Source organism: Ursus americanus, chromosome 9 (genome assembly GCF_024610735.1).
Source record: "Ursus americanus isolate L20-20 chromosome 9, mUrsAme1.1.p, whole genome shotgun sequence".
In the NCBI taxonomy this organism is placed as follows: domain Eukaryota; kingdom Metazoa; phylum Chordata; class Mammalia; order Carnivora; family Ursidae; genus Ursus; species Ursus americanus.
In genome coordinates, this window is record NC_142135.1 from 69,079,077 (window position 1) to 69,086,008 (window position 6,932).

Here is a 6,932-nt window from a genome sequence, read left to right on the forward strand (position 1 = left end):
ACTCTTCCTCTTGGTTCACTGTTGTAATACAGAAGGAGAGGCGAAAATACCAACTTGACTGTTGCGAAATCATCAAAAAGGTATGGTATCTCTGGCTATTTATTTTTTCTCCCATCATGGTGTAGGAAAATTTCTGTAAATATTATGTTCTAGTAAAATAAAATATGCTATTCTAAGATAAAGAATTGAGTGGATTCATGTGTCTTACTCAGGAGGAGGATAATGATATGGCATTCTTTAAAAAATGTATAGAAAATTGTAAAGTTAATTTTACTTGTTTAATTATAAATGACAAAGGAATAGCAGTTGAATTACAAATGTTCCCATAGGAATAAAATAACATTTTAAGAAATTGTTAAAAAGATATAATAAACGAATTTATTTGAACCTGACAAATTTTGGTAGTTAAAAGGAGAAATTTACAATTATAATCACATGCTTCTTCACTGCTGTTTCAGAAACTTCGAAAGAAAGTAAAAAATCAAAGAGAACATAGTGTTAGAGCTAATGACATAGTGAAGCAGAATTCAATTTTATTTCTCTATATTACAATTTACACTTAGTAAAACAAAAATGGTATTATTTATAGTCCCACTTAACCCATAAATTATACAGAAACCAATCTAACAAAAGATGTGAACTCTTTTGAAACACATAAAGCTTCATTAAGAAACACTTAGACAAATAAGTGGAGAAATATCGCATCCCTGGACGTAAGGCAAAAACACTATAAATATATTAAATCTCCATCAGATTTATCTTGATATTCAATGCCATCATTTTTTTCTCTGGTGGAATCTGACAAAGTAGTTTTTAAACAAAAATGGAAAGATAATAATAAAAATATTTTAAAGAAAAAAATCAGGTTGAGAAGACTCAGTCTCAAGACATTCTAACATATTTATTATGAAGCTCTAATCATATGGAGATTACGTAATGGAAGCAAGAATAGAAAATAGGGCACAAAAGCATAAGAAAACCAAAAAAAGACACACACATGTGGAACTTTGATATATGTCAGAAGGACAAGGTAGATCAATGGAAGATGTGAATATTCCAGTAAATGGCACTGAGCAATGGAGTGCCATTTGCAGAATTAAACCGGTTTCCTTTCTCACACATTACAAACAAGTCTATTCCAGGTAACTAAAGTTTAATTATGGAAAAAAGTATGAAGCTTTTAGAAGACTATAAAATTATATATTTGAGATCTTAAGATAGTAAATGATTTCTTAAACAAGACTTAAATAACAATAGCAATAAAGGAAAATATTGATAAAACTATGTAAGACAAATTGTCTTTTAATCAAAGACAGCAAAGGTGGAATGCAGAAACCAGCAACAGAATATGAGACGTTTAACTAAAGGATTAGAATCAATATAATAAAACTCCTTCAAATGAAAAAAAAAGAAAGAAAACCGTTGAAAATTCAGCTTTAAAGCGGAAAAAAACCTTCACAAAAGTGGATTCCCAAATTGGCGAGAAGAATATGAAAAATAACTTAATACTCTTGCTCATATCATTGCAAATTAAAATCATGAGGAAAGTGTACACTTCGCGAACTAAAGTTGAAATAGCTGGAAATACCAAGTGTTGGTAAGAATATGGAACAATGAGGCTCTCCTCCACTATGGTGGTGATGTACACTGGTAGAACATTCTAGAAAATAGTCCGTGTCACCAAATAAAATTGAAAAATATGCACATGTATAACCCGGAAAAATCACTTCTAGACATCTGTCCAAGGAGGCTTGTGCACGTGCTTTGGACACACATCCATGAATGTCCATAATATTACCGTCAACAGAAGTGAGCACAGTGAAATAAATAATAAATCGTGGTATAACCACATAGCATGGATCTCACCAAAATAATTTTGAATAAAGAAAAAAGACACAAGAAAGACCACATTATTCTTTTAATACAAAATTTAAAAGCGGGCAAATCTAAATTCTGTGGTTTACAGGTCCATAATTATATGGTAAAATTATAAAGAAAAGCTAGGAGCTGATTATCATGAAAGTTAAGGTAGTGGCCCCTCTAGATAGGGAGGGGGTTATTTTAAATTTTGCAGCAATAATCATTTTGGAGGAGGGACTTGAGGGCATTTGCTTGAGTGTGAGCAGTATACTACATCTTGTTCATTTTAGTTTATCATGTTACTTTGTCCATATGTGTTTTATTTACCCTTTATAGCAATGTTTCTATTTCATGAAAATGAAAAAGCAAAATATTCACAATCCAAATTAAAAAGACATGTCATGGGGCGCCTGGGTGGCTCAGTCAGTTAAGCATCCACCTTCGGCTCAGGTCCTGGGATCGAGCCCCAGATCGAGCCCCATATTGGGGTCCCTGCTCAGCAGGAGTCTGCTTCTCCCCCGGCCCCCCCACCCCTGTTGTGCTTGCTCTCTATCTCTTTCTCACTCTCAAATAAATAAAGTCTTTTTTTTTAAGACATGTCATTGAGGACTAACCCTGAAGTTATATGTGAACTTATGGAGCAAAATATAAATGTTATTTGGCTTCTCTTTAATGTCCTTCAGTAAGTGAGAAGCTGGGCCAATTGCCAGGTTGCAAAAGTCAATACAGAAAAGATTTACTTGTCCCACACATAATCTTTAAATTCAAAATAATTCCAATCACAATCCCAAGAGACTTTGCCAGGGAGGTTGACAAACAGGTTCTAAAGTTTTCTTGGAAACTTCAAATTTTAAATATAGCCAAAATCATTCTGAAAAGGAACAAATACATTTTGGTACTGAGAATGTTGCTTCTATAAGGAACAACTTTGTTACCTTTAAAATGAAGTCAGAGACACTTCAGGTCCTTTACAGCTCACAGAATGTGAGCATACTTTCACTTTCCTTCTTCAAAAGACTTCTAAAGCAGGAAAATATAAAACTTCCTTTAGCATCCCATTTCAACTGTTATTGACTTTGAGTTTGGGAAGTTATTTTTGAGGTCTGAACTAAATCCCTTATCTTTAAGCTTGTGTCTTACTCTGTCACCATTCCTTTGTGCTCTAAAGCTTCAATTTCTTAAAGACTCTTGCTAAGTTCTCATTACTTTTTTCCCTCCCAATGTGAAAAAAATAGTGGCTCCAAAACTGTCACTTTTTTCCATACTTCTACCATTGTCCAAAATTTTCTTTCTTTTGGTTGTGCTTCTCCCAAACCTGAGGGGAGCAGGAGGGCTATAAGAGGGTGGAGAGTAGATAGAAGGCAGAGGATATAGGGCAGGGGCAGGGGAAATTTGGTTTTGAGGAGTGTGTCTTCGCGATTACTGGTCCTGCAAGTTTGAACAGCATTATCAATAGGAAGGAGTGTGATAATAAACAATAATCTCATTTTCCAAGTTTGTGAACTCAAGCCAATGGCATGTTTATATAACATAAGGTGTGAGTAGCACTATGATTTCCTGTTTGTTTTCACATACATTATTTCATTTTCTTCTTTCAATAGCTCTTTGAATTGATGACTTGGTGTTATGACGCCCATTGATGCAGGCACTCAAAGTGTTGACATGATTTGCCCAAGGTCACTAGAGCAGAGCAGAACGAGCTCTAAAACCATGTCTTCTTTTACCTGATATTCTTTTTCACATATTCATGTATTCATTTGATATGTCAAAGTTTCAACATCACAGAATAATATGGATAACGTCCTAGCATTTATGTGATGCATTACATTTTTAGGTTATCGAGTGATTTCTCTTGTGGAAGAGTCACATTTACTGTACATTTACTGTATTTGTAGTAAATACAATAGTGTTCCCTCAAGCTCCCCTCCAAGATATCCACATCTTAATTCTTTGGAACCAGTGAATGTGTTACATTATATGGCAAGAGAAAATTAAAGGAGCAGATGGAATGACGGTTGCCAAAGGACTGATCTTAAAATAAGATTACTCTGGATTATCCAGTGGGCTAAGGTAATCACAAAGGGTCTTTAAATGTGGAAGAAGTGGCAGAAAAGGCTGTGTCAACATGATGTGATATTGGACAGACAAAACCAGCCATTGCTTGCTTTGAAGATGGAAGGGGCCATGAGGCGAGGGAAGCAGGAGGCCTTAAAATACGGGGAAAGGCAAGAAAATAGATTCTCCCTTAGAAGTTTGTTTCCTGATACCAAATACTTGGTGTCTTCACCAGTTCTCCACGGTGTCAACACTAGTTCCCCAATTCTCCAACATTAACAGGGTGTCCAACATTTCAACTCAATTCTGACACTAACTATCAGAGTCAGCACAGATCCCACAGATTAAGGTCTCAATCCCACAGGACTGCACTACTTCGGACACCAGCCACAAATGGAATGGCCAGGATGCTCACCTTTCTGCCTGGCTGACGATAAATTCAGGTGTTCCCATAACTCCCCTATAGGTTCAATAATTTGCTAGACCTACTCACAAAATCCAGGAAAACAGTTAATTTATTATGGTCACTTTATTTTAAAGGACACAACTCAAGAACAGCCAAATGAAAGGGACGCATAGGGCAAGTTATGGGGTAGGGGGACATGCAGAGCTTTCACTCTCCCAGAACCTTGATATGTTCACCAACCCAGAAACTCTCCAAGCTCCATAGTTTAGCGGTTTATAATGGAGCTTTCATATGTAGGCATGCTTGAGTAAATCATTGGCCATTAGCAATTGAACTCAATCTCCAGCTCCTCTCTCCTCCCTGGAGGCCAGGGGTGGGGTGGAGCCAAAAATGCCAACTCTTTAACCAGGGTTTGGTCTTTCTGGTGACCAGTCACCATCCTGAAGCTATTTAGGAACCCCTCACCCAAGAGTCATCTCATTAGCACACCAAAGACACCCATCACTCAAGAGATCCCAAAGGTTTAAAGAGCTCTGTGCCAGGAACCAAAGACTTAATATTTTTTATTATCCCATACTCCCCTAGAACCTCCAAAAAGGAGCACAGCTCTGCCAACACACTTTGTAGCCCATTGAGACCCATTTTGGACTTCTGATTTCTAGACCAATTGGCATTGTTTTAAGTCTTTGTGATGATTTGTTAGAGCAGCAATCAGAGACTAATACACCATTTTGTAAATATTTGCAAGAGATTATCACTCCTGTAGTGAGGCAGAATTTCAAATATTAAAAACATGGGAAGAGCTTTGATTTTTGTTTAGTTTGTTTTTTAGTTGTTGTATTTATAAAAGATTTTCACAGTGAAATTTTTCCTCTTGTATAGCTGTTTATATCAACTCAATGCAAAGTGACAGGATACTGACATTTGAAGGAAAATACACTATTTTCAGATCAGATATCAGCTGTCAACTTGGATAGAGTGTATTGTGTCTGATATTTTACAGCCCACTTCACAAAAATTTTACATGCTTGCAATTCAGTTCTGGTGTGAAAAATTTGTTGAAATATGCTGCATATGGAGTGCACACTAAGAACCTTTATAGACACAGCCTGAATAGATTATACCGGGTCTAAATGGGAATGGACACATGTACATACAAAATAAAAATGAGAGATTGAAAAATTACTCACTGAAGCCAATGAAATTGGTAAATAATTTAGATCAATAAGTATTCTCAAACACACAAAATGAGTAAGTATTTTGATTGTGTGTTCACTATTCAGAATTCAGTGTACTTTTTCTAGCTGGAGCTGAATTTATATAGTAGCTAGGAACTCAGGAAACAAAATGTTAATTAAGCCTTATTTCTGTTGATTGAATTAGAACATTGTGAATTAACTATGAGAATCTACAAACTGTAGATATATGGGAAGAAATCTTCTCAATAGTAATATATCGGTAGAGACTGATTATCATGTCTGTTAAAATTTATTTATTTATTTATTTATTTATTTATTTATTTATTTATTTTTAAGATTTTATTTATTTATTCGACAGAGATAGAGACAGCCAGCGAGAGAGAGAACACAAGCAGGGGGAGTGGGAAAGGAAGAAGCAGGCCCACAGCAGAGGAGCCTGATGTGGGGCTCGATCCCATAACACCGGGATCACGCCCTGAGCCGAAGGCAGACGATCAACCGCTATGCCACCCAGGCGCCCCTGTTAAAATTTATTTTAAAGTACTTTTATATCACTTTCAAAGTGAAAATACGTGCAAATACAAAGTATCAGATTATTGTTTTAATGAAAGGGACATAGATAAATTAATATTTCCTTTCACTCTAACGTAAATGGAGACATAGAGAACTTAAGTCCATACAGCAAAGTGTTCAGTTGTAATTTTTTAAAAAATCACATTGAAAAAATTAGAGTTCTTAATCTGCGCTAAAGAACCATGCATTTTGAAAGGGAATAAAATAATTAGGCTTAAATTATATCATTTTTCAAAGCAAACATGACAATGAACCATCTCTTTTCTTGTTAAGCAAAATGTATTAATTTTGTTAATATTGCTATTATTATTTAAATTTATTTAAAATAATTTCTGAATTATTAAAAAATATACAATTAACATGTTTTTAAAAACACTTCAAGATTTACATGGTTTTACCTATATTACCTTGTTTAATTTTCACAGTTATTATTTAAGATAGAGGGGAATAGTTTTTCTTTGTAATTTTTTTTTAAACTAGGAAATAAATATTTGAGCTCTGATTTACTCCTTTCAATTTCAAATTGAGATGCTTAGTTCAGTGCCGGGTACATTGAGAATACCCAATAAACGGTTTTCTAACCTATCTTCACCTTACAATGTCTGTGGTTTATTTTCTTCATAATAAATCAAAATAGTGTCATCAATTACCTAATTAACAGATTCAAATTATGTTGAAACCTAACTCCAAGTTAGATAATATTAGTCAGGAACAGTTTCACATCTTCTTTCATAAAGGCTTAGCAGGGCCTCAGTATGTGGTTGGCATTTCGTGCCTTATGTAAGTGTCCCCCATGTCTGGTGAAGGGGAGCTTGGTTTGGCAAACAACTTCAGCCAGG